This window comes from Cryptomeria japonica, unplaced genomic scaffold, assembly GCF_030272615.1.
Source record: "Cryptomeria japonica unplaced genomic scaffold, Sugi_1.0 HiC_scaffold_307, whole genome shotgun sequence".
Classification (NCBI taxonomy): domain Eukaryota; kingdom Viridiplantae; phylum Streptophyta; class Pinopsida; order Cupressales; family Cupressaceae; genus Cryptomeria; species Cryptomeria japonica.
The window spans coordinates 102,501-130,000 of NW_026729129.1; the positions used below are offsets into that span (position 1 = coordinate 102,501).

At 61.1% G+C, this 27,500-nt stretch overlaps 3 non-coding genes across 3 annotated transcripts; all 3 read left to right on the forward strand.

The window, feature by feature from the left end:
• Positions 1 to 13,640: 13,640 nt before the first annotated feature.
• LOC131870239 (5S ribosomal RNA) lies at positions 13,641 to 13,759 on the forward strand. Its single transcript, XR_009368564.1, has one exon. It is a non-coding gene; the product is annotated as a 5S ribosomal RNA (ribosomal RNA).
• Positions 13,760 to 19,674: 5,915 nt separating this feature from the next.
• LOC131870211 (5S ribosomal RNA) lies at positions 19,675 to 19,793 on the forward strand. The gene has a single exon (XR_009368537.1). It is a non-coding gene; the product is annotated as a 5S ribosomal RNA (ribosomal RNA).
• Positions 19,794 to 25,708: 5,915 nt separating this feature from the next.
• On the forward strand, positions 25,709 to 25,827 carry LOC131870212 (5S ribosomal RNA). Its single transcript, XR_009368538.1, has one exon. It is a non-coding gene; the product is annotated as a 5S ribosomal RNA (ribosomal RNA).
• The last annotated feature ends 1,673 nt before the right edge of the window (positions 25,828 to 27,500 follow it).

Below are 27,500 nucleotides of genomic sequence, written 5' to 3' on the forward strand. Positions count from 1 at the left end.
CACATGCTCGCGACAGTCCTGCCGTTAGAGAATGCACCGTGCACGCGACCGAGTAAGGCCACTCAGAGACATCCATTTCCCAGGTATATGCCCCCTACGCACTTTTGGTGGCGCAACTCGCACGAACAGTCCCACCTCGACCCCGTATACAAGCTTTTTTGCCTCGAAGAGTTCGTCGGAGACGAAGAAGCAACCTTCAGTGCAACCGTAGCACTCTTTTGTGCAACCGCCCAAACAACGCCCCCTCTACCCTCTGTCGAAACACTCGGCATTGCTGCTCCCTAAGGTGAGCTTCTCCTCATAGGCAATTCCGCTCTTATCCGGTCACGTTTGTGTGCCCGAATTTCGCAAGGCAACCTCCATGGGACATGGAAAAGACTCGAGAAGAGAGCTCGCTCACGGGAGAGAGAAGCCAAGGAGACCACGAGAGTGCTGAGAGTGGGACAGCGCTGAATAGGCGGGAGAAGCCTGCGCGTATAAACGGAGATATATATCCAATTGCAACGAAGGAACGTGCCAAAGATCGAGAACAATGGCAGAAATGCTAGTAACGTGCACTTCGGGACCAACGCATCACCGGAAGACAACCGCCAAACATCGAAAGAGTCGCGATGCTCCGCAACCTACGTGCAAAGCGGTCGCACACCGGGTAAGGGAGTGAGAGCCCCAAACATAGCTGGGCGAGGCGCTCACTCCGCTCTTTAATATCTCGTTAATACCGCCAAGGAAATGGCACAAGCACACACACACAAGCATCCTCGGAAGAGGACAGTTCGAGTGACAGGTCAAATCCAAGAGTTCCGAAGACTACCTCCAGGAACAATCGGGAACAAGACCGATTACAAGTCGTCGAGTCTGTTACTGGGCGAACACGAGATGCGCACAGGAAATCGATCAGCCCTCACAATGGCCCAAGGCCAGAGATCGGACTGCTACGATTTACCCCAACAATCATCGTGCCACTCTTCGCAGAGAGGTGATAGACGCCAACGAGCCCGCGCATAGCAATCGAGGTGTAAAAAGGGCGTTGAAGGCAGGAAGCCTGGACGAAAGAGGCTACGAGGTCACCTCGAAGCGGTCTAAGAATCGGGCGCACTTGGGGCGACTACCAGTGCCAACCCCTTATCCCGCGGTGCGTCCGACACACAGAAATTTCCAAGGCGGCCAAGGAGCCTCCCCGCATAGCAATCGGGGTGTGAGGTTACGGATGCAGCATTGATAGCAATCGAGGTGGGAGGCGAAGGATGCAGAAGTGAGAGCCGAGGGATGTAGCAGAGATAGCAATCGGGGTGTGTGATGCAGAAGAGATAGCAATCGAGGTGTGCGGTGGGAAGGGCCCAGCAGCCAGAATGCATGAAGCGACGGATGAAGCAGTGATGACAACCGGGCTGTGAGGAGAGGAGGGATGCAGCCAAGAAAGCAATCAGGGCTCGAGGCAAGGGATGCATCAAGGATAGCAATCATGTTGTGAGGCGAGATTCCAAAGGCTAAACGTGAGAGGCTGCAGGGTCGACTCAGAGAGGTCTATGCATGTGAGAGGCTGAAAGCAAGGTCAACTCGGAGCGGTCTATGCATCGGGCGCGCTTGGGGCGACTACCAGTGCCAACCCCTTATCCCGCGACGCGTCCGACAAAGAGAACGTTCCAAGGCGGCAGAGGAGGTTACCAGCCGAAGGATGCAGTAGCAATAACAGGTATAGTTCCGCGGCGGCCGAGAAGACTCACCGCATAGGAATCGGGATGCGAGGCGAGGGATGCGGCGGGAAGGCCCCGACGGCTAAACGGAAGAGGCTGCAGGGCCGCCTCGGAATGGTCCAAGCATCGGACGCGATTGGGACGACTACCAGTGCCAACCCCTTATCCCGCGATGCGTCCGATACACAGATAGTTCCAAGGCGGCCGAGGAGCCTCACCGCATATCAATCGGGGTGCGAGGCGAGGGATGGGGCGGGAAGGCCCCAACGGCTAGACGGAAGAGGCTTCAGGGCCACCTCGGAATGCTCCAAGCATCGGACGCGCTTGGGGCGACTACCAGTGCCAACCCCTTATCCCGCGATGCGTCCGATACACAGATGGTTCCAAGGCGGCCGAGGAGCCTCACCGCATAGCAATCGGGGGTGCGAGGCGAGGGATGGGGCGGGAAGGCCCCAACGGCTAGACGGAAGAGGCTTCAGGGCCGCCTCGGAATGGTCCAAGCATCGGACGCGCTTGGGGCGACTACCAGTGACAACCCCTCATCCCGCGATGCGTCCGATACGAAGATGGTTCCAAGGCGGCCGAGGAGCCTCACCGCATAGCAATCGGGGTGCGAGGTGGGGGATGCGGCGAGATGGCCCCAACGGCTAGACGGAAGAGGCCACAGGGCCGCGTCGGAATAGTCCAAGCATCGGACGCGCTTGGGGCGACTACCAGTGACAACCCCTTATCCCGCGATGCGTCCGATACGAAGATAGTTCCAAGGCGGCCGAGGAGCCTCACCGCATAGCAATCCGGGTGCGAGGTGGGGGATGCGGCGAGATGGCCCCAACGGCTAGACGGAAGAGGCTGCAGGGCCGCCTCGGAATAGTCCAAGCATCGGACGCGCTTGGGGCGACTACCAGTGACAACCCCTTATCCCGCGATGCTTCCGATACGAAGACAGTTCCAAGGCGGCCGAGGAGCCTCACCGCATAGCAATGGGGGTGCGAGGTGAGGGATGCGGCGAGATGGCCCCAACGGCTAGACGGAAGAGGCCACAGGGCCGCCTCGGAATAGTCCAAGCATCGGACGCGCTTGGGGCGACTACCAGTGACAACCCCTTATCCCGCGATGCATCCGATACGAAGATAGTTCCCAGGCGGCCGAGGAGCCTCACCGCATAGCAATCGGGGTGCGAGGCGAGGGATGCGGCGAGATGGCCCCAAAGGGTAGACGGAAGAGGCTGCGGGGCCGCCTCGGAATAGTCCAAGCATCGAACGCGCTTGGGGCGACTACCACTGCCAACCCCTTATCCCGCGATGCGTCCGATACACAGATAGTTCCGAGGCGGCCGAGGAGCTGGGGGATGCGGCGAGATGGCCCCAACGGCTAGACGGAAGAGGCTGCAGGGCCGCCTCGGAATAGTCCAAGCATCGGACGCGCTTGGGGCGACTACCAGTGACAACCCCTTATCCCGCGATGCGTCCGATACACAGATAGTTCCGAGGCGGCCAAGGAGCCTCACCGCATAGCAATCGTGGTGCGAGGTGGGGGATGCAGCGAGATGGCCCCAACGGCTAGACGGAAGAGGCTGCAGGGCCGCCTCGGAATGGTCCAAGCATCGGACGCGCTTGGGGCGACTACCACTGCCAACCCCTTATCCCGCGATGCGTCCGATACACAGATAGTTCCAAGTCGGCCGAGGAGCCTCACCGAATAGCAATCGGGGTGCGAGGCGAGGGATGCGGCGAGAAAGCCCCAACGGCTAGAGGGAAGAGGCTTCAGGTCCGCCTCGGAATGGTCCAAGCATCGGACGCGCTTGGGGCGACTACCAGTGACAACCCCTTATCCCGCGACGCGTCCGATACACAGATAGTTCCAAGGCGGCCGAGGAGCCTCACCGCATAGCAATCGGGGTGCGAGGCGAGGGATGCGGCGAGAAGGACCCAACGGCTAGACGGAAGAGGCTTCAGGGCCGCCTCGGAATGGTCCAAGCATCGGACGCGCTTGGGGCGACTACCAGTGACAACCCCTTATCCCGCGACGCGTCCGATACACAGATAGTTCCAAGGCGGCCGAGGAGCCTCACCGCATAGCAATCGGGGTGCGAGGCGAGGGATGCGGCGAGAAGGACCCAACGGCTAGACGGAAGAGGCTTCAGGTCCGCCTCGGAATGGTCCAAGCATCGGACGCGCTTGGGGCGACTACCAGTGACAACCCCTTATCCCGCGACGCGTCCGATACACAGATAGTTCCAAGGCGGCCGAGGAGCCTCACCGCATAGCAATCGGGGTGCGAGGCGAGGGATGCGGCGAGAAGGACCCAACGGCTAGACGGAAGAGGCTTCAGGGCCGCCTCGGAATGGTCCAAGCATCGGACGCGCTTGGGGCGACTACCAGTGACAACCCCTTATCCCGCGATGCGTCCGATACACAGATAGTTCCAAGGCGGCCGAGGAGCCTCACCGCATAGCAATCGGGGTGCGAGGCGAGGGATGCGGCGAGAAGGACCCAACGGCTAGACGGAAGAGGCTTCAGGGCCGCCTCGGAATGGTCCAAGCATCGGACGCGCTTGGGGCGACTACCAGTGACAACCCCTTATCCCGCGACGCGTCCGATACACAGATAGTTCCAAGGCGGCCGAGGAGCCTCACCGCATAGCAATCGGGGTGCGAGGCGAGGGATGCGGCAAGAAGGACCCAACGGCTAGACGGAAGAGGCTTCAGGGCCGCCTCGGAATGGTCCAAGCATCGGACGCGCTTGGGGCGACTACCAGTGACAACCCCTTATCCCGCGACGCGTCCGATACACAGATAGTTCCAAGGCGGCCGAGGAGCCTCACCGCATAGCAATCGGGGTGCGAGGCGAGGGATGCGGCGAGAAGGACCCAACGGCTAGACGGAAGAGGCTTCAGGTCCGCCTCGGAATGGTCCAAGCATCGGACGCGCTTGGGGCGACTACCAGTGACAACCCCTTATCCCGCGACGCGTCCGATACACAGATAGTTCCAAGGCGGCCGAGGAGCCTCACCGCATAGCAATCGGGGTGCGAGGCGAGGGATGCGGCGAGAAGGACCCAACGGCTAGACGGAAGAGGCTTCAGGGCCGCCTCGGAATGGTCCAAGCATCGGACGCGCTTGGGGCGACTACCAGTGACAACCCCTTATCCCGCGACGCGTCCGATACACAGATAGTTCCAAGGCGGCCGAGGAGCCTCACCGCATAGCAATCGGGGTGCGAGGCGAGGGATGCGGCGAGAAGGACCCAACGGCTAGACGGAAGAGGCTTCAGGGCCGCCTCGGAATGGTCCAAGCATCGGACGCGCTTGGGGCGACTACCAGTGACAACCCCTTATCCCGCGATGCGTCCGATACACAGATAGTTCCAAGGCGGCCGAGGAGCCTCACCGCATAGCAATCGGGGTGCGAGGCGAGGGATGCGGCGAGAAGGACCCAACGGCTAGACGGAAGAGGCTTCAGGGCCGCCTCGGAATGGTCCAAGCATCGGACGCGCTTGGGGCGACTACCAGTGACAACCCCTTATCCCGCGACGCGTCCGATACACAGATAGTTCCAAGGCGGCCGAGGAGCCTCACCGCATAGCAATCGGGGTGCGAGGCGAGGGATGCGGCGAGAAGGACCCAACGGCTAGACGGAAGAGGCTTCAGGGCCGCCTCGGAATGGTCCAAGCATCGGACGCGCTTGGGGCGACTACCAGTGACAACCCCTTATCCCGCGACGCGTCCGATACACAGATAGTTCCAAGGCGGCCGAGGAGCCTCACCGCATAGCAATCGGGGTGCGAGGCGAGGGATGCGGCGAGAAGGACCCAACGGCTAGACGGAAGAGGCTTCAGGGCCGCCTCGGAATGGTCCAAGCATCGGACGCGCTTGGGGCGACTACCAGTGACAACCCCTTATCCCGCGACGCGTCCGATACACAGATAGTTCCAAGGCGGCCGAGGAGCCTCACCGCATAGCAATCGGGGTGCGAGGCGAGGGATGCGGCGAGAAGGACCCAACGGCTAGACGGAAGAGGCTTCAGGGCCGCCTGGGAATGGTCCATGCATCGCACGCGCTTGGGGCGACTACCAGTGACAACCCCTTATCCCGCGACGCGTCCGATACACAGATAGTTCCAAGGCGGCCGAGGAGCCTCACCGCATAGAAATCGGGGTGCGAGGCGAGGGATGCGGCGAGAAGGACCCAACGGCTAGACGGAAGAGGCTTCAGGGCCGCCTCGGAATGGTCCAAGCATCGGACGCGCTTGGGGCGACTACCAGTGACAACCCCTTATCCCGCGACGCGTCCGATACACAGATAGTTCCAAGGCGGCCGAGGAGCCTCACCGCATAGCAATCGGGGTGCGAGTCGAGGGATGCGGCGAGAAGGACCCAACGGCTAGACGGAAGAGGCTTCAGGGCCGCCTCGGAATGGTCCAAGCATCGGACGCGCTTGGGGCGACTACCAGTGACAACCCCTTATCCCGCGATGCGTCTGATACACAGATAGTTCCAAGGCGGCCGAGGAGCCTCACCGCATAGCAATCGGGGTGCGAGGCAAGGGATGCGGCGAGAAGGACCCAACGGCTAGACGGAAGAGGCTTCAGGGCCGCCTCGGAATGGTCCAAGCATCGGACGCGCTTGGGGCGACTACCGTTGCCAACCCCTTATCCCGCGATGCGTCTGATACACAGATAGTTCCGAGGCGGCCGAGGAGCCTCACCGCATAGCAATCGGGTTGCGAGGCAGATTATTGGGAAGGGAACCCCCTGGGATGCGGCTCAAGCAGTGCCCAAAGGGACTGGAATGCGGAATCACATCGAGAGACCCAAATGCTATACGAGGGCTCAAATCGAATTATCGATTTGGCCACGACATGGACGCATCGGAACGACTACCTTTGCCGAACCACTCGCAATTGCATCCATACCGAAACCAATAGACATTTCCGTTAGAGCCCTCGCATAGCATTCGGGAATCTCGCATGCCCCTCTAAATCGACCAATGCTGGCGCTCAACGAAAATCCGAGCGCTACCACCGTTCGAGCGCCAGCATTGGTCGAGTTAGAGGGGCACGGGGGAGAATGCTCCAGTCAACACCTCCCCTATATAAGTTATTTGTCCGATTCTCGCACAACCGTAGTCTGCCTCGTCGAATCAAACAACGGTCCCAGATTCCGACTTCCGTTCCGTAGAGACCCAAAAGCTAGATGGAGGCTCGCAAGAAAGAGAGTCGGCGCATAGCAATCGGGTTTCTCGAACGTTTAGGGACCGAGCTCACTTGCGGATAGGGCAAAATCCGCCAAGCAACCCAAAAGCTAGACGGGGGCTCGAATCGAATCGCCTAGGCGGCCACAACAACGACGTGTTGGATCGACTACCAGTGCCAAACCATTCAGCAAGACTAGTCTGTGTCGAGGCCGGATAGAGATTCTCAGAGAGCGCCCGTATAGCATTTAGGAGACCTGCCGCGTCCCTCACACTCGACAAATGGTGGTGCACGTTTATAAATCCGAGCGATCCCAACCCTTTCAAGCACCAACATCGGTCGAGATAGAGGGGCACGGAGGGGGCTGCGTGAGACAACACAGTCCCCTATATAAGTTATTTGTCCGATTCTCACACATCCGAAGAATGGTCATCAAATCGGACAACAGCCCAAACTTCCGACTTCCGTCCCAGAAAGCCCAAGAGCTATCTAAAACGTTCATGGCCGGAACTCGATCGCGGCTATACCAGTCCGCCAAGCAACCCAAAAGCTAGACTGGAGCTCTAGTCGAATCACCTCTGTGGCCATTGCAAGGACGTGTTGGAGCGACTACCATTGCCGAACCATTCCGCAGGTCGAGTCCATACCAAGGCCGCATAGAGATTCACGATGAGCTCCTGCATAGCAATCAGGAGACTTGCCGTGTCCATCACAATCGATAAATCCTGGTGCAAGATTTTTGCATCCGAGCGCTCCAACCAGTCGAGCACCAGCATCAATCGACATAAACGGGCACGGGGGGAGGATGCTCGAGAACACTACCTCCCCTATATAAGTTATTTGTCCGATTCTCAAGCAGCCGAAGTCTGGTCATCGAATCGGGTCAAAGACCACAACTTCCGACTTTACCCACAATGCAAGTCATCGAATCGAACATCGGCCCCCGAGTCGGACTCCATGCGTATGTCAGGTCATCGGACCCAAATTCCGCCTTCCTGCGCATGGCGGGCCATCAATATCAACTCGGTCATCGGACCCAAACTCCGCCTTTCTGCGCATGGCACGCCTTCAAATCGGTCATCGGACCCAAATTCCGCCTTCCTGTGCATGGCGGGCCATCAACATCAACTCGGTCATCGGACCCAAATTCCGCCTTTCTGCGCATGGCACGCCATCAACTCGGTCATCGGACCCAAATTCCGCCTTCCTGCGCATGGCAGGTCATCGGACACAAATTCAGACCTCGCCAATATGCCTACGTATCGAATCGGTCATCGGACCCAACTTCCGACTTCATCCATACTGTAGGGTCTTTGAGGTTGGCGCGGTGCGCTCAACCCGGGGAGTCGACCCATCGAAGCATACACCTCCCCTATATAAGCTATTTGTCCGATTCCCACACCTGTGTAGTTTGCACCTCTGACCAGGACATCGACCCCAACTTCCGAACTCGACTGCAACGACGGCACCAGCGCCTTGGTGCGCACCTTGCGACGCACAGTCCCAACATTCGCCTTCCTGCACATGGCAGGTCATCGGACCCAAATTCCGACCTCGCGAGTATGCCTACATATCGAATCGGTCATCGGACACAACTTCCGACTTCATCCATACCGTAGGGTCTTTGAGGTTGGCGCGGTGCGCTCAACCCGGGGAGTCGACCCAACGAAGCATACACCTCCCCTATATAAGCTATTTGTCCGATTCCCACACCTGTGTAGTTTGCACCTCCGATCAGGACATCGACCCCAACTTCCGAACTCGCCTGCAACGACCGAACCAGCGCCTTGGTGCGCACCTTGCAACGCACAGTGCCAACATTCGCCTTCCTGCACATGGCAGGTCATCGGACCCAAATTCCGACCTCGCGAGTATGCCTACATATCGAATCGGTCATCGGACCCAACTTCCGACTTCATCCATACCGTAGGGTCTTTGAGGTTGGCGCGGTGCGCTCAACCCGGGGAGTCGACCCAACGAAGCATACACCTCCCCTATATAAGCTATTTGTCCGATTCCCACACCTGTGTAGCTTGCACCTCCGATCAGGACATCGACCCCAACTTCCGAACTCGACTAAAAAGACCGCACCAGCACCTTGGTGTGCACCTTGCAACGCACAGTGCCAACATTCGCCTTCCTGCACATGGCAGGTCATCGGACCCAAATTCCGACCTCATGAGCATACCTACTAATCGAATCGGTCATCGGACCCAACTTCCGACTTCATCCATACCGTAGGGTCTTTGAGGTTGGCGCGGTGCGCTCAACCTGGGGAGTCGACCCATCGAAGCATACACCTCCCCTATATAAGCTATTTGTCCGATTCCGACACCTGTGTAGTTTGCACCTCCGCTCAGGACATCGACCCCAACTTCCGAACTCGCCTGCAACGACCGAACCAGCGCCTTGGTGCGCACCAAAAGTGCGCACTTTTGGAGGGCACTTTTGTGCGCTCCAAAGGTGCGCACTTTTGGAGGGCACTTTTGTGCGCTCCAAAGGTGCGCACTTTTGGAGGGCACTTTTTGGAGGGCACTTTTGTGCGCTCCAAAGGTGCGCACTTTTGGAGGGCACTTTTTGGAGGGCACTTTTCTGCGCTCCAAAGGTGCGCACTTTTGGAGGGCACTTTTTGGAGGGCACTTTTCTGCGCTCCAAAGGTGCGCACTTTTGGAGGGCACTTTTTGGAGGGCACTTTTCTGCGCTCCAAAGGTGCGCACTTTTGGAGGGCACTTTTTGGAGGGCACTTTTCTGCGCTCCAAAGGTGCGCACTTTTGGAGGGCACTTTTGTGCACTCCAAAGGTGCACACTTTTGGAGGGCACTTTTTGGAGGGCACTTTTCTGCACTCCAAAGGTGCGCACTTTTGGAGGGCACTTTTTGGAGGGCACTTTTGTGCGCTCCAAAGGTGCGCACTTTTGGAGGGCACTTTTTGGAGGGCACTTTTGTGCGCTCCAAAGGTGCGCACTTTTGGAGGGCACTTTTGTGCACTCCAAAGGTGCGCACTTTTGGAGGGCACTTTTCCTGCGCTCCAAAGGTGCACACCTAGGTGAGCACCTTCGACCACACCTTGTAGCACACCAAACTCTGACTTTCGACTTCATCCGCAATGCAGGGTCTTTGAGGTTGGCGCAATGCGCACAACCAGGGGAGTCGACCCATCAAACCCAACACCTCCCCTATATAAGCTATTTGTCTGATTCTCATACATGCGTAGCCTGCAGGAGCAATTAGGACATCGACCCCAACTTTCGGCTTCTAAACGAAAACAAGGTCTTTGAGGTTGGTGTAATGCGAACAACTAGGGGAGTCAACCCATCAAACCCAACACCTCCCCTATATAAGCTATTTGTCTGATTCTCATACATGTGTAGTCTACAGGAGCAATTAGGACATCGACCCCAACTTTTGACTTCTTAACGAAAACAAGGTCTTTGAGGTTGACGTAATGCGCACAACCAGGGGAGTCGACCCATCAAACCCAACACCTCCCCTATATAAGCTATTTGTCCGATTCTCATACATGTGTAGCCTACAGGAGCCATTAGGACATTGACCCCAACTTTTGACTTCTTAACGAAAACAAGGTCTTTGAGGTTGGCGTAATGCGCACAACCAAGGGAGTTGACCCATCAAACCCAACACCTCCCCTATATAAGCTATTTGTCTGATTCTCATACATGTGTAGCCTGCAACAACGATTAGGACATCCACCCCAACTTCTGAATTCGTCTGCGTTGACCGCACCAAAGGTGCACGCCTTGGTGCTCACCAAAATCCGACTTCCGACTTCTTCTGCTATGCGGGGTCTTTGAGGTTGGCGCAGTGCGCACAACCAGGGGAGTCAACCCACCGAATGCAACACCTCCCCTATATAAGCTATTTGTCTGATTCTCATACATGCGTAGACTGCAGCAATGATTAGGACATCCACCCCAACTTTTGACTTCTTAAACAAGACAGGGTCTTTGAAGTTGGTGCAGTGCACACAACCAGGGGAGTCGACCCATCAAACGCAACACCTCCCCTATATAAAGCTATTTGTCCGATTCTCATACGTGTAGTCTGCAGCAGCGATTAGGACATCGACCCCAACTTCCGAATTCGTTTGCATTGACCGCACCAAAGGTGCACGCCTTGGTGTGCACCTTGGAGTGCACTTTGGTGCTCACCTCGGTGCACACTTTGGTGTGCACCTCGGTGTGCACCAAAGGTGCGCACCTTGGAGCGCACCAAAGGTGTACACTTTGGAGCGCACCACATAGGGTCTTTGAGAGGTTGGCGCAGTGCGCACACCAAGGTGGGTGTTGAGGTGCGTGCCGAGGTGGGTGGGTGCTAGGGTGCGCTCCATGGTGGGTGCCAGGGTGGGTGCGTGCTAGGGTGGATTCCAAAGAGGGTCATAGGGTGGGTGCCAAGGTGGGTTGGTGATATAGTGGGTTCAAAGGTGGGTACTAGGGTGGGTTCCAAGGTGGGTCACAAGTTGGGTGCCAGGATGCGTGGGTGTTAGGTTGGGTGCCAAGGTGGGCTCCTGCGTGGGTGGGTGCTAGGGTGGGTTTCAAGGTGGACGCGAGGGCGGGTGCCAAGGTGGGTAACAAGTTGGGTGTTAGGATGGGTGAGTGCTAGAGTGGGTGCCAAGGTGGGTGGGTGCTAAGGTGGATGCCAAGGTGGTTCACAGGGTGGGTGGGTTCTAGGGTGAGTTCCAAGGTGGGTCACAGGTTTAGTGCTAGGGTGCGTGTCAAGGCGGGTGTCGAGGTGCCTGGGTGCTAGGGTGTGGATGCCAATGTGGGTCATAGGGTGGGTACTAGGGTGGGCTGCAATGTGGGTGCCAAGGTGGGTAACATGCTCGGTTGGTTCTAAATTGGGTGTCAGGGTGGGTGTGCACCCACCTTGCCCGAGGTGGGTGCCAAGGTGCCAGTGTGGGTGGGTGCTAAGGTGGATGCCAAGGTGGGTGAGAAGGTGGGTGATAGGTTGAGTGGTAGGATGGGTGGGTGCCAAGATGGGTCACAGGGTGGGTGCAAGGGTGGGTAGGTGCTAGGGTTGGTGTCAGGGTGGGTGGGTGCTAGGTTGGGTTCCAAGGTGGGTGCGAGGGTGAGTGTCAAGGTGGGTCACAGGTTAGGTGCTAGGATGGGTGAGTGCTAGGGTGCAAAGGTGCCAGGGTGGGTGCTAGGATGGGTCGATGCTAGGGTGAGTGGCAAGGTGGGTCCACAAGTGTCAAGGTGGGTGCCGAGGTGGGTGCCAACTTGGGTTCCAAGGTGGGTGCCAAGTGGGCGACTGCTATGGTGGATGCCAAGGTGGGTCACGGGGTGGGTGCCAAGTTGCTAGGTTGTGTTCCAAGGTGGGTGCCAACGTGGCTGCTAGGGTGCGTGGGTTAAAGGGTGTGTCACAACGTGGGTGCCAGGATGGGTGCGCACCCACACTGGCCAAGACGGGTGCAAGGTTGGGTTCCAAGCCCGGTCACAGGCTGGGTGCTAGGATGGGTGGGTGCCAAGGTGGGCACCAGGGTGGGTGCACCCACCCTGGCCAAGGTGGGTCACGGGGTGGGTCCTAGGGTGGGTAACGGGGTGGGTACTAAGGTGCGTGCCAAGGTGGGTCATGGGGTGGGTGCCAAGGTGGGCACCAGGGTGGGTGTGCACCAACCCTAGCCAGGGTAGGTCACGGGGTGGTTGTCGGGGTGGGCGTCAAGGAGCCAAGGTGGGTGGCAAGTAGCCAAGTTGCGTGCCAAGGTGGGTGTCGGGGTGGGTGCCAAGGATCCAAGGTGGGTGCCAAGGAACCAAGGTGGGTGTCTGGGTGGGTGCCGAGGTGGGAGCCAGGGTGGGTCCCAAGGTGAGTGCAAAGGTGGGTGCCAGGGTCAAGGTGAGTGCCAATGTGGGTTCCAAGGTGCCAGGGTCAGGGTGAGTGCCAATGTGGGTTCAAAGGTGCTAAGTTGGGTGCGAGGTTGGGTGCGAGGGTGGGTGGGTGCCAAGGTGTGCTAGGTGGAAGCCCGGGTGGGTCGGCATCCCATGGGTGTCGAGTTGGGTGCCTGATGGGTGCTTCTTGTCAAGTTTTAGTCGTCGGGACTCATTTCGAGCCTTAGAGGTCGTTTCTTGTCCGGTTGCCCTGTCTTCGACCTGGGAACCCAATTTTGGTCCTCGGGTCCCATTTTTTTTTGTCTCGCATCCCACTTTTGGCCTGTGGCCTTTTCGGGGTCGATTCTCGTTTTGGGCATCAGAGCATGTTTCTTCTCCTAAAACCCAATATTTGTTTATTAAGTCTCGGAACACATTTTTGTTCTCGTGGACCCATCATGGGTCTTGGAACGCATTTGTGGTCCTTGGGTCCCATTTTGCATCCCGAAACTTGTGTTTTGGTGCTTGATCCCTATTTTGGGTGCCCACCTTGCACCAAGTGCGCACCCGGGGCAAACCGAGCGCCTTGGTGCACCGGGGCAAGATCGAGCGTGCACCCGAGGCGCCCCGAACATGCACCAAGGTGCACTCGGCCCACATGTGAGCGCAGGTCGTTGCGCCCGAGGTGGTGTGTGGGCACCGCGTTGCAGACGGGACACTGCACGCACACGACGCCCCGTCCAGGTGCACGCACGTAGGCCGGGCCGGGTGCACACCCGACGCCCTAGCAAGGTGCGCGCACCCGGGCAGGGCTCACACTTGGCGAACGGGGCGCACTTCGCGAGGGAGGGTGTGCACCTCGACGGGGGTGGGTGGCCGGGGTGGATTCGCACGTGGGTCGCGGTTTGCTAAGTACACACTGCGACAAGCTCATAACGGGTGCGATCATACCAGCGTTAGTGCACCGGATCCCATCAGAACTCCGCAGTTAAGCGCGCTTGGGCCGGAGTAGTACTGGGATGGGTGACCTCCCGGGAAGTCCCGGTGTTGCACCCTTTTTTAGTTTTTCGCCGGGCGTCGCAATGCTATTTGAATAAACCTTTTGCCCGTTTGCGTTCTCGTCGGGGCCGGGCCGGGCCGGGGTGCGCTGCCCGCACTACCGCGCGCGCGGGGGCGACACCGAGCGCGCACCCGAGGCGCCCCGAGCACACAGGCCACGGTGCAACCCGGGCGTTGTGCGCGCACCCCGGTGCGCCCGAGGTGCTGCGCGCGCACCCAGGTGAAATCGGTGTGCACCTCGGCCAGTGCGCGCTCGGTCGAGTCGCGCACGTTGGCCAAGGTGCACGGTGATGTTTCTTACTCTAAGGTTCCGCACCAGACGCCCGGGACAGGTGAGCGAAGCTGGGCGGGGCCGGGTGCGCGGCCGGGGCAGGTGCACGCAGCTGGAGAGAGCTTTGGAGCACACCAGAGGTGCGCACCTTGGAGCACACTTCGGAGCGCACCAATGATGCGCTCCATTCAAAAGTTTCCTGAAAAGGCAAAAAAAGTTGAGATTATAGAATTTCCCACTTGAGAGATTGTAAAAAAAAAAAATTTAAAATGAAGGAAACGCGGGTGCCAAGGTGTGCGCGCCCGGGTGCGCAGCCCAGCCAAGGTGTGCGCACCAAGGCGCCCACCCTGGCGAAGGTGCACGCAAGGTGCGCACCCGAGGCAAACCGGACAATTAACCCAACTTTCGACTTCGCGCGCACCTGCGCACCTTGGAGCGCACTTCGGAGCGCTCCTTGGTGCGCACCAATCTTGGGCACCTCGGAGTGCACCATGGCGCCCACCAAGGTGCGCACCCGGGGCAAACCGAGCTCCGACTTCGTGCGCACCTTGGAGCGCACGAAAGGTGCGCACCATGGCGCCCACCAAGGTGCGCAGCCCAGCCAAGGCGTGCGCATCAAGGTGCGCACCCTGGCGAAGGTGCGCACCCGGGGCAAACCGAGCTCCGACTTCGTGCGCACCTTGGAGCGCACAAAGGGTGCGCAACCCAGCCAAGGTGTGCGCACCCCGGGCAAACCGAGCTCCGAATCGTGCGCACCTTGGAGCACACTTCGGAGCCCTCCTTGGTGCGCACCGATGTTGCGCACCTCGGAGCGCACCCGGGGAAAACAATGCAATTAACCCGACTTTCGACTTCGTGGGCACCTCGGAGCGCTCTCGGGTTCGCACCTCGGAGCACACCGAGGTGCGCACCTTTGATGCGCTGCCTTCACCAATTTCCAGAAAAGGCAAGAAAACATTGAGAAGGTGTGCGCACCGAGGTGCCCACCCTGGCGAAGGTGCACGCGAGGTGCGCACCCGGGGCAAACCGGGCTCCGACTTCGTGCACGCCATGCTGCGCACCTTGGAGGGCCATGGTGCGCACCTTGGAGCACACTTCGGAGCGCTCAATGGTGCCCAACCCAGCCAAGGTGCCCACCGCGGCGAAGGTGCACGCGAGGTGCGCACCCGGGGCAAACCGGGCTCCGACTTCGTGCACGCCGCACCTTGGAGCACACTTCGGAGCGCTCCTTGGTGCGCACCAGGGCGCGCAACCCAGCCGAGGTGCCCACCCCGGCGAAGGTGCACGCGGGGTGCGCACCCGGGGCAAACCGGGCTCCGACTTCGTGCACGCCATGGTGCCCACCGCGGCGAAGGTGCACGCGAGGTGCGCACCCGGGGCAAACCGGGCTCCGACTTCGTGCACGCCGCACCTTGGAGCACACTTCAGAGCGCTCCTTGGTGCGCACCAGGGCGCGCAACCCAGCCGAGGTGCCCACCCCGGCGAAGGTGCACGCGAGGTGCGCACCCGGGGCAAACCGGGCTCCGACTTCGTGCACGCCATGGTGCCCACCGCGGCGAAGGTGCACGCGAGGTGCGCACCCGGGGCAAACCGGGCTCCGACTTCGTGCACGCCGCACCTTGGAGCACACTTCGGAGCGCTCCTTGGTGCGCACCATGGTGCCCACCAGGGCGCGCAACCCCGCCGAAGGTGCACGCGAGGTGCGCACCCGGGGCAAACCGGGCTCCGACTTCGTGCACGCCGCACCTTGGAGCACACTTCGGAGCGCTCCTTGGTGCGCACCAGGGCGCGCAACCCCGCCGAAGGTGCACGCGAGGTGCGCACCCGGGGCAAACCGGGCTCCGACTTCGTGCACGCCATGGTGCGCACCAGGGTGCCCACCGCGGCGAAGGTGCGCACCCGGGGCAAACCGGGCTCCGACTTCGTGCACGCCGCACCTTGGAGCACACTTCGGAGCGCTCCTTGGTGCGCACCAGGGCGCGCAACCCAGCCGAGGTGCCCACCCCGGCGAAGGTGCACGCGAGGTGCGCACCCGGGGCAAACCGGGCTCCGACTTCGTGCACGCCATGGTGCCCACCGCGGCGAAGGTGCGCACCCGGGGCAAACCGGGCTAGGACTTCGTGCACGCCGCACCTTGGAGCACACTTCGGAGCGCTCCTTGGTGCGCACCATGGTGCCCACCAGGCCGCGCAACCCAGCCAAGGTGTGCGCACCAAGGTGCACGCGAGGTGCGCACCCGGGGCAAACCGGGGTCCGGCTTCGTGCACGCCGCACCTTGGAGCACACATCGGGGCGCTCCCGGGTTCGCACCGGCGTTGCGCACCGTGGTGGGCACCTCGGAGCGCACCGTGGTGGGCACCTCGGAGCACACCAAGGTGGGCAGCGAGGTGCGCACCTTTGATGCGATGCCTTCACTAATTTCCATAAAAGGCAAAAAAAAACGAGATTTTAAAATTTCCGTTTTGAAAGATAGTGAGAAAAAGGGAATGCTGGTGCCATCTTGAGCCCGCCCTGGTGCGCAGCCCAGCCAAGGTGTGCGCACCAAGGTGCCCACCCTGGCGAAGGTGCGCGCCCGGGCAATTAACCCAACTTCCAACTTCGCGCGCGCCAGGGTGGGAGCGCACCCAACAACCGGGCCTGGGAAGAGCCAATGCGAGAAACCCCACCAAACGCTCTGACAAAAAAAGAGGGGGCGCTCCAGTAACCCCGCTTCGGAGCGCACCCTGGGCAAACCCAGCCAGGGTGCCCACCCCGGCCAAGGTGCAGGCGAGGTGCGCACCCGGGGCAAACCGGGCTCCGACAACGTGCACGCCGCACCTTGGAGCACACTTCGTAGCGCTCCCGGGTGCGCACCTCAGAGCACACCAAGGTGGGCAGCGAGGTGCGCACCTTTGATGCGCTGCCTTCACTAATTTCCAGAAAAGGCAAAAAAAAGAGGAGATTTTAAAATTTCCGTTTTGAAAGATAGTGAAAAAAACGGAACGCAGGTGCCATCTTGAGCCCGCCCTGGTGCACAGCCCAGGTAAGGTGCCCACCCTGGCAAAGGTGCGCACCCGGGCAATTAACCCTACTTCCGACTTCGTGCGCGCCAGGGTGGCAACCGGGCCTGGGAAGAGCCAATGCGAGAAACCCCACCAAACGCTCCGACAAAAAAAGAGGCGGCGCTCCAATAACCCCGCTTCGGAGCGCAGCCGGGGCAAACCCAGCCAAGGTGCCCACCCCGACGAAGGTGCACGCGAGGTGCGCACCCGGGGCAAACCGGGCTCCGACAACGTGCACGCAGCACCTTGGAGCACACTTCGAAGCACTCCCGGGTGCCCACCGGCGTTGCGCACCGTGGTGGGCAGCGAGGTGCGCACCTTTGATGCGCTGCCTTCACTAATTTCCAGAAAAGGCAAAAAAAAATGAGATTTTAAAATTTCCGTTTTGAAAGATAGTGAAAAAAACGGAACGCGGGTGCCATCTTGAGCCCGCCCTGGTGCGCAGCCCAGGCAAGGCATGCGCACCAAGGTGCCCACCCGCGGTGCACGCCCGGGGCAAACCGGGCTCCGACTTCGTGCAGGCCGCACCTTGGAGCACACTTCGGAGCGCTCCTTGGTGCGCACCATGGTGCCCACCAGGGCGCACCCGGGGCAAACCGGGCTCCGACTTCGTGCACGCCGCACCTTGGAGCACACATCGGAGCGCTCCCAGGTTCGCACCAGCGTTGCGCACCTTTGATGCGCTGCCTTCACTAATTTCCAGAAAAGGCAAAAAAAAACGATATTTTAAAATTTCCGTTCTGAAAGATAGTGAAAAAAACGGAACGCGGGTGCCATCTTGAGCCCTTCCTGGTGCGCAGCCCAGGCAAGTTGTGCGCACCAAGGTGCCCACCCTGGCGGAGGTGCGCGCCCGGGGCAAACCGGGCTCCGACTTCGTGCACTGCATGGTGCCCACCAAGGCGCGCAACCCAGCCAAGGTGCCCACCGCAGCGAAGGTGCACGCGAGGTGCGCACCCGAGGTGCACACCCGGGGCAAACCGAGCTCCGACTTCGTGCACGCCGCACCTTGGAGCACACTTCAGAGCGCTCCTTGGTGCGCACCAGGGCGCGCAACCCAGCCAAGGTGCTCACCCCGGCGAAGGTGCACGCGAGGTGCGCACCCGGGGCAAGCCGGGCTCGGACTTCGTGCACGCCGCACCTTGGAGCACACATCGGAGCGCTCCCGGGTTCGCACCAGCATTGCGCACCTTTGATGCGCTGCCTTCACTAATTTCCAGAAAAGGCAAAAAAAAAAAAAAAACGAGATTTTAAAATTTCCGTTTTGAAAGATAGTGAAAAAAACGGAACGCGGGTGCCATCTTGAGCCCGCCCTGGTGTGCAGCCCAGGCAAGTTGTGCGCACCAAGGCACCCACCCTGGCCAAGGTGGGTCACGGGGTGGGTCCTAGGGTGGGTAACGGGGTGGGTACTAAGGTGCGTGCCAAGGTGGGTCATGGGGTGGGTGCCAAGGTGGGCACCAGGGTGGGTGTGCACCAACCCTAGCCAGGGTAGGTCACGGGGTGGTTGTCGGGGTGGGCGTCAAGGAGCCAAGGTGGGTGGCAAGTAGCCAAGTTGCGTGCCAAGGTGGGTGTCGGGGTGGGTGCCAAGGATCCAAGGTGGGTGCCAAGGAACCAAGGTGGGTGTCTGGGTGGGTGCCGAGGTGGGAGCCAGGGTGGGTCCCAAGGTGAGTGCAAAGGTGGGTGCCAGGGTCAAGGTGAGTGCCAATGTGGGTTCCAAGGTGCCAGGGTCAGGGTGAGTGCCAATGTGGGTTCAAAGGTGCTAAGTTGGGTGCGAGGTTGGGTGCGAGGGTGGGTGGGTGCCAAGGTGTGCTAGGTGGAAGCCCGGGTGGGTCGGCATCCCATGGGTGTCGAGTTGGGTGCCTGATGGGTGCTTCTTGTCAAGTTTTAGTCGTCGGGACTCATTTCGAGCCTTAGAGGTCGTTTCTTGTCCGGTTGCCCTGTCTTCGACCTGGGAACCCAATTTTGGTCCTCGGGTCCCATTTTTTTTTGTCTCGCATCCCACTTTTGGCCTGTGGCCTTTTCGGGGTCGATTCTCGTTTTGGGCATCAGAGCATGTTTCTTCTCCTAAAACCCAATATTTGTTTATTAAGTCTCGGAACACATTTTTGTTCTCGTGGACCCATCATGGGTCTTGGAACGCATTTGTGGTCCTTGGGTCCCATTTTGCATCCCGAAACTTGTGTTTTGGTGCTTGATCCCTATTTTGGGTGCCCACCTTGCACCAAGTGCGCACCCGGGGCAAACCGAGCGCCTTGGTGCACCGGGGCAAGATCGAGCGTGCACCCGAGGCGCCCCGAACATGCACCAAGGTGCACTCGGCCCACATGTGAGCGCAGGTCGTTGCGCCCGAGGTGGTGTGTGGGCACCGCGTTGCAGACGGGACACTGCACGCACACGACGCCCCGTCCAGGTGCACGCACGTAGGCCGGGCCGGGTGCACACCCGACGCCCTAGCAAGGTGCGCGCACCCGGGCAGGGCTCACACTTGGCGAACGGGGCGCACTTCGCGAGGGAGGGTGTGCACCTCGACGGGGGTGGGTGGCCGGGGTGGATTCGCACGTGGGTCGCGGTTTGCTAAGTACACACTGCGACAAGCTCATAACGGGTGCGATCATACCAGCGTTAGTGCACCGGATCCCATCAGAACTCCGCAGTTAAGCGCGCTTGGGCCGGAGTAGTACTGGGATGGGTGACCTCCCGGGAAGTCCCGGTGTTGCACCCTTTTTTAGTTTTTCGCCGGGCGTCGCAATGCTATTTGAATAAACCTTTTGCCCGTTTGCGTTCTCGTCGGGGCCGGGCCGGGCCGGGGTGCGCTGCCCGCACTACCGCGCGCGCGGGGGCGACACCGAGCGCGCACCCGAGGCGCCCCGAGCACACAGGCCACGGTGCAACCCGGGCGTTGTGCGCGCACCCCGGTGCGCCCGAGGTGCTGCGCGCGCACCCAGGTGAAATCGGTGTGCACCTCGGCCAGTGCGCGCTCGGTCGAGTCGCGCACGTTGGCCAAGGTGCACGGTGATGTTTCTTACTCTAAGGTTCCGCACCAGACGCCCGGGACAGGTGAGCGAAGCTGGGCGGGGCCGGGTGCGCGGCCGGGGCAGGTGCACGCAGCTGGAGAGAGCTTTGGAGCACACCAGAGGTGCGCACCTTGGAGCACACTTCGGAGCGCACCAATGATGCGCTCCATTCAAAAGTTTCCTGAAAAGGCAAAAAAAGTTGAGATTATAGAATTTCCCACTTGAGAGATTGTAAAAAAAAAAAATTTAAAATGAAGGAAACGCGGGTGCCAAGGTGTGCGCCCCCGGGTGCGCAGCCCAGCCAAGGTGTGCGCACCAAGGCGCCCACCCTGGCGAAGGTGCACGCAAGGTGCGCACCCGAGGCAAACCGGACAATTAACCCAACTTTCGACTTCGCGCGCACCTGCGCACCTTGGAGCGCACTTCGGAGCGCTCCTTGGTGCGCACCAATCTTGGGCACCTCGGAGTGCACCATGGCGCCCACCAAGGTGCGCACCCGGGGCAAACCGAGCTCCGACTTCGTGCGCACCTTGGAGCGCACGAAAGGTGCGCACCATGGCGCCCACCAAGGTGCGCAGCCCAGCCAAGGCGTGCGCATCAAGGTGCGCACCCTGGCGAAGGTGCGCACCCGGGGCAAACCGAGCTCCGACTTCGTGCGCACCTTGGAGCGCACAAAGGGTGCGCAACCCAGCCAAGGTGTGCGCACCCCGGGCAAACCGAGCTCCGAATCGTGCGCACCTTGGAGCACACTTCGGAGCCCTCCTTGGTGCGCACCGATGTTGCGCACCTCGGAGCGCACCCGGGGAAAACAATGCAATTAACCCGACTTTCGACTTCGTGGGCACCTCGGAGCGCTCTCGGGTTCGCACCTCGGAGCACACCGAGGTGCGCACCTTTGATGCGCTGCCTTCACCAATTTCCAGAAAAGGCAAGAAAACATTGAGAAGGTGTGCGCACCGAGGTGCCCACCCTGGCGAAGGTGCACGCGAGGTGCGCACCCGGGGCAAACCGGGCTCCGACTTCGTGCACGCCATGCTGCGCACCTTGGAGGGCCATGGTGCGCACCTTGGAGCACACTTCGGAGCGCTCAATGGTGCCCAACCCAGCCAAGGTGCCCACCGCGGCGAAGGTGCACGCGAGGTGCGCACCCGGGGCAAACCGGGCTCCGACTTCGTGCACGCCGCACCTTGGAGCACACTTCGGAGCGCTCCTTGGTGCGCACCAGGGCGCGCAACCCAGCCGAGGTGCCCACCCCGGCGAAGGTGCACGCGGGGTGCGCACCCGGGGCAAACCGGGCTCCGACTTCGTGCACGCCATGGTGCCCACCGCGGCGAAGGTGCACGCGAGGTGCGCACCCGGGGCAAACCGGGCTCCGACTTCGTGCACGCCGCACCTTGGAGCACACTTCGGAGCGCTCCTTGGTGCGCACCAGGGCGCGCAACCCAGCCGAGGTGCCCACCCCGGCGAAGGTGCACGCGAGGTGCGCACCCGGGGCAAACCGGGCTCCGACTTCGTGCACGCCATGGTGCCCACCGCGGCGAAGGTGCACGCGAGGTGCGCACCCGGGGCAAACCGGGCTCCGACTTCGTGCACGCCGCACCTTGGAGCACACTTCGGAGCGCTCCTTGGTGCGCACCATGGTGCCCACCAGGGCGCGCAACCCCGCCGAAGGTGCACGCGAGGTGCGCACCCGGGGCAAACCGGGCTCCGACTTCGTGCACGCCGCACCTTGGAGCACACTTCGGAGCGCTCCTTGGTGCGCACCAGGGCGCGCAACCCCGCCGAAGGTGCACGCGAGGTGCGCACCCGGGGCAAACCGGGCTCCGACTTCGTGCACGCCATGGTGCGCACCAGGGTGCCCACCGCGGCGAAGGTGCGCACCCGGGGCAAACCGGGCTCCGACTTCGTGCACGCCGCACCTTGGAGCACACTTCGGAGCGCTCCTTGGTGCGCACCAGGGCGCGCAACCCAGCCGAGGTGCCCACCCCGGCGAAGGTGCACGCGAGGTGCGCACCCGGGGCAAACCGGGCTCCGACTTCGTGCACGCCATGGTGCCCACCGCGGCGAAGGTGCGCACCCGGGGCAAACCGGGCTAGGACTTCGTGCACGCCGCACCTTGGAGCACACTTCGGAGCGCTCCTTGGTGCGCACCATGGTGCCCACCAGGCCGCGCAACCCAGCCAAGGTGTGCGCACCAAGGTGCACGCGAGGTGCGCACCCGGGGCAAACCGGGGTCCGGCTTCGTGCACGCCGCACCTTGGAGCACACATCGGGGCGCTCCCGGGTTCGCACCGGCGTTGCGCACCGTGGTGGGCACCTCGGAGCGCACCGTGGTGGGCACCTCGGAGCACACCAAGGTGGGCAGCGAGGTGCGCACCTTTGATGCGATGCCTTCACTAATTTCCATAAAAGGCAAAAAAAAACGAGATTTTAAAATTTCCGTTTTGAAAGATAGTGAGAAAAAGGGAATGCTGGTGCCATCTTGAGCCCGCCCTGGTGCGCAGCCCAGCCAAGGTGTGCGCACCAAGGTGCCCACCCTGGCGAAGGTGCGCGCCCGGGCAATTAACCCAACTTCCAACTTCGCGCGCGCCAGGGTGGGAGCGCACCCAACAACCGGGCCTGGGAAGAGCCAATGCGAGAAACCCCACCAAACGCTCTGACAAAAAAAGAGGGGGCGCTCCAGTAACCCCGCTTCGGAGCGCACCCTGGGCAAACCCAGCCAGGGTGCCCACCCCGGCCAAGGTGCAGGCGAGGTGCGCACCCGGGGCAAACCGGGCTCCGACAACGTGCACGCCGCACCTTGGAGCACACTTCGTAGCGCTCCCGGGTGCGCACCTCAGAGCACACCAAGGTGGGCAGCGAGGTGCGCACCTTTGATGCGCTGCCTTCACTAATTTCCAGAAAAGGCAAAAAAAAGAGGAGATTTTAAAATTTCCGTTTTGAAAGATAGTGAAAAAAACGGAACGCGGGTGCCATCTTGAGCCCGCCCTGGTGCACAGCCCAGGTAAGGTGCCCACCCTGGCAAAGGTGCGCACCCGGGCAATTAACCCTACTTCCGACTTCGTGCGCGCCAGGGTGGCAACCGGGCCTGGGAAGAGCCAATGCGAGAAACCCCACCAAACGCTCCGACAAAAAAAGAGGCGGCGCTCCAATAACCCCGCTTCGGAGCGCAGCCGGGGCAAACCCAGCCAAGGTGCCCACCCCGACGAAGGTGCACGCGAGGTGCGCACCCGGGGCAAACCGGGCTCCGACAACGTGCACGCAGCACCTTGGAGCACACTTCGAAGCACTCCCGGGTGCCCACCGGCGTTGCGCACCGTGGTGGGCAGCGAGGTGCGCACCTTTGATGCGCTGCCTTCACTAATTTCCAGAAAAGGCAAAAAAAAATGAGATTTTAAAATTTCCGTTTTGAAAGATAGTGAAAAAAACGGAACGCGGGTGCCATCTTGAGCCCGCCCTGGTGCGCAGCCCAGGCAAGGCATGCGCACCAAGGTGCCCACCCGCGGTGCACGCCCGGGGCAAACCGGGCTCCGACTTCGTGCAGGCCGCACCTTGGAGCACACTTCGGAGCGCTCCTTGGTGCGCACCATGGTGCCCACCAGGGCGCACCCGGGGCAAACCGGGCTCCGACTTCGTGCACGCCGCACCTTGGAGCACACATCGGAGCGCTCCCAGGTTCGCACCAGCGTTGCGCACCTTTGATGCGCTGCCTTCACTAATTTCCAGAAAAGGCAAAAAAAAACGATATTTTAAAATTTCCGTTCTGAAAGATAGTGAAAAAAACGGAACGCGGGTGCCATCTTGAGCCCTTCCTGGTGCGCAGCCCAGGCAAGTTGTGCGCACCAAGGTGCCCACCCTGGCGGAGGTGCGCGCCCGGGGCAAACCGGGCTCCGACTTCGTGCACTGCATGGTGCCCACCAAGGCGCGCAACCCAGCCAAGGTGCCCACCGCAGCGAAGGTGCACGCGAGGTGCGCACCCGAGGTGCACACCCGGGGCAAACCGAGCTCCGACTTCGTGCACGCCGCACCTTGGAGCACACTTCAGAGCGCTCCTTGGTGCGCACCAGGGCGCGCAACCCAGCCAAGGTGCTCACCCCGGCGAAGGTGCACGCGAGGTGCGCACCCGGGGCAAGCCGGGCTCGGACTTCGTGCACGCCGCACCTTGGAGCACACATCGGAGCGCTCCCGGGTTCGCACCAGCATTGCGCACCTTTGATGCGCTGCCTTCACTAATTTCCAGAAAAGGCAAAAAAAAAAAAAAAACGAGATTTTAAAATTTCCGTTTTGAAAGATAGTGAAAAAAACGGAACGCGGGTGCCATCTTGAGCCCGCCCTGGTGTGCAGCCCAGGCAAGTTGTGCGCACCAAGGCACCCACCCTGGCCAAGGTGGGTCACGGGGTGGGTCCTAGGGTGGGTAACGGGGTGGGTACTAAGGTGCGTGCCAAGGTGGGTCATGGGGTGGGTGCCAAGGTGGGCACCAGGGTGGGTGTGCACCAACCCTAGCCAGGGTAGGTCACGGGGTGGTTGTCGGGGTGGGCGTCAAGGAGCCAAGGTGGGTGGCAAGTAGCCAAGTTGCGTGCCAAGGTGGGTGTCGGGGTGGGTGCCAAGGATCCAAGGTGGGTGCCAAGGAACCAAGGTGGGTGTCTGGGTGGGTGCCGAGGTGGGAGCCAGGGTGGGTCCCAAGGTGAGTGCAAAGGTGGGTGCCAGGGTCAAGGTGAGTGCCAATGTGGGTTCCAAGGTGCCAGGGTCAGGGTGAGTGCCAATGTGGGTTCAAAGGTGCTAAGTTGGGTGCGAGGTTGGGTGCGAGGGTGGGTGGGTGCCAAGGTGTGCTAGGTGGAAGCCCGGGTGGGTCGGCATCCCATGGGTGTCGAGTTGGGTGCCTGATGGGTGCTTCTTGTCAAGTTTTAGTCGTCGGGACTCATTTCGAGCCTTAGAGGTCGTTTCTTGTCCGGTTGCCCTGTCTTCGACCTGGGAACCCAATTTTGGTCCTCGGGTCCCATTTTTTTTTGTCTCGCATCCCACTTTTGGCCTGTGGCCTTTTCGGGGTCGATTCTCGTTTTGGGCATCAGAGCATGTTTCTTCTCCTAAAACCCAATATTTGTTTATTAAGTCTCGGAACACATTTTTGTTCTCGTGGACCCATCATGGGTCTTGGAACGCATTTGTGGTCCTTGGGTCCCATTTTGCATCCCGAAACTTGTGTTTTGGTGCTTGATCCCTATTTTGGGTGCCCACCTTGCACCAAGTGCGCACCCGGGGCAAACCGAGCGCCTTGGTGCACCGGGGCAAGATCGAGCGTGCACCCGAGGCGCCCCGAACATGCACCAAGGTGCACTCGGCCCACATGTGAGCGCAGGTCGTTGCGCCCGAGGTGGTGTGTGGGCACCGCGTTGCAGACGGGACACTGCACGCACACGACGCCCCGTCCAGGTGCACGCACGTAGGCCGGGCCGGGTGCACACCCGACGCCCTAGCAAGGTGCGCGCACCCGGGCAGGGCTCACACTTGGCGAACGGGGCGCACTTCGCGAGGGAGGGTGTGCACCTCGACGGGGGTGGGTGGCCGGGGTGGATTCGCACGTGGGTCGCGGTTTGCTAAGTACACACTGCGACAAGCTCATAACGGGTGCGATCATACCAGCGTTAGTGCACCGGATCCCATCAGAACTCCGCAGTTAAGCGCGCTTGGGCCGGAGTAGTACTGGGATGGGTGACCTCCCGGGAAGTCCCGGTGTTGCACCCTTTTTTAGTTTTTCGCCGGGCGTCGCAATGCTATTTGAATAAACCTTTTGCCCGTTTGCGTTCTCGTCGGGGCCGGGCCGGGCCGGGGTGCGCTGCCCGCACTACCGCGCGCGCGGGGGCGACACCGAGCGCGCACCCGAGGCGCCCCGAGCACACAGGCCACGGTGCAACCCGGGCGTTGTGCGCGCACCCCGGTGCGCCCGAGGTGCTGCGCGCGCACCCAGGTGAAATCGGTGTGCACCTCGGCCAGTGCGCGCTCGGTCGAGTCGCGCACGTTGGCCAAGGTGCACGGTGATGTTTCTTACTCTAAGGTTCCGCACCAGACGCCCGGGACAGGTGAGCGAAGCTGGGCGGGGCCGGGTGCGCGGCCGGGGCAGGTGCACGCAGCTAGAGAGAGCTTTGGAGCACACCAGAGGTGCGCACCTTGGAGCACACTTCGGAGCGCACCAATGATGCGCTCCATTCAAAAGTTTCCTGAAAAGGCAAAAAAAGTTGAGATTATAGAATTTCCCACTTGAGAGATTGTAAAAAAAAAAAATTTAAAATGAAGGAAACGCGGGTGCCAAGGTGTGCGCGCCCGGGTGCGCAGCCCAGCCAAGGTGTGCGCACCAAGGCGCCCACCCTGGCGAAGGTGCACGCAAGGTGCGCACCCGAGGCAAACCGGACAATTAACCCAACTTTCGACTTCGCGCGCACCTGCGCACCTTGGAGCGCACTTCGGAGCGCTCCTTGGTGCGCACCAATCTTGGGCACCTCGGAGTGCACCATGGCGCCCACCAAGGTGCGCACCCGGGGCAAACCGAGCTCCGACTTCGTGCGCACCTTGGAGCGCACGAAAGGTGCGCACCATGGCGCCCACCAAGGTGCGCAGCCCAGCCAAGGCGTGCGCATCAAGGTGCGCACCCTGGCGAAGGTGCGCACCCGGGGCAAACCGAGCTCCGACTTCGTGCGCACCTTGGAGCGCACAAAGGGTGCGCAACCCAGCCAAGGTGTGCGCACCCCGGGCAAACCGAGCTCCGAATCGTGCGCACCTTGGAGCACACTTCGGAGCCCTCCTTGGTGCGCACCGATGTTGCGCACCTCGGAGCGCACCCGGGGAAAACAATGCAATTAACCCGACTTTCGACTTCGTGGGCACCTCGGAGCGCTCTCGGGTTCGCACCTCGGAGCACACCGAGGTGCGCACCTTTGATGCGCTGCCTTCACCAATTTCCAGAAAAGGCAAGAAAACATTGAGAAGGTGTGCGCACCGAGGTGCCCACCCTGGCGAAGGTGCACGCGAGGTGCGCACCCGGGGCAAACCGGGCTCCGACTTCGTGCACGCCATGCTGCGCACCTTGGAGGGCCATGGTGCGCACCTTGGAGCACACTTCGGAGCGCTCAATGGTGCCCAACCCAGCCAAGGTGCCCACCGCGGCGAAGGTGCACGCGAGGTGCGCACCCGGGGCAAACCGGGCTCCGACTTCGTGCACGCCGCACCTTGGAGCACACTTCGGAGCGCTCCTTGGTGCGCACCAGGGCGCGCAACCCAGCCGAGGTGCCCACCCCGGCGAAGGTGCACGCGGGGTGCGCACCCGGGGCAAACCGGGCTCCGACTTCGTGCACGCCATGGTGCCCACCGCGCCAAGGTGCACGCGAGGTGCGCACCCGGGGCAAACCGGGCTCCGACTTCGT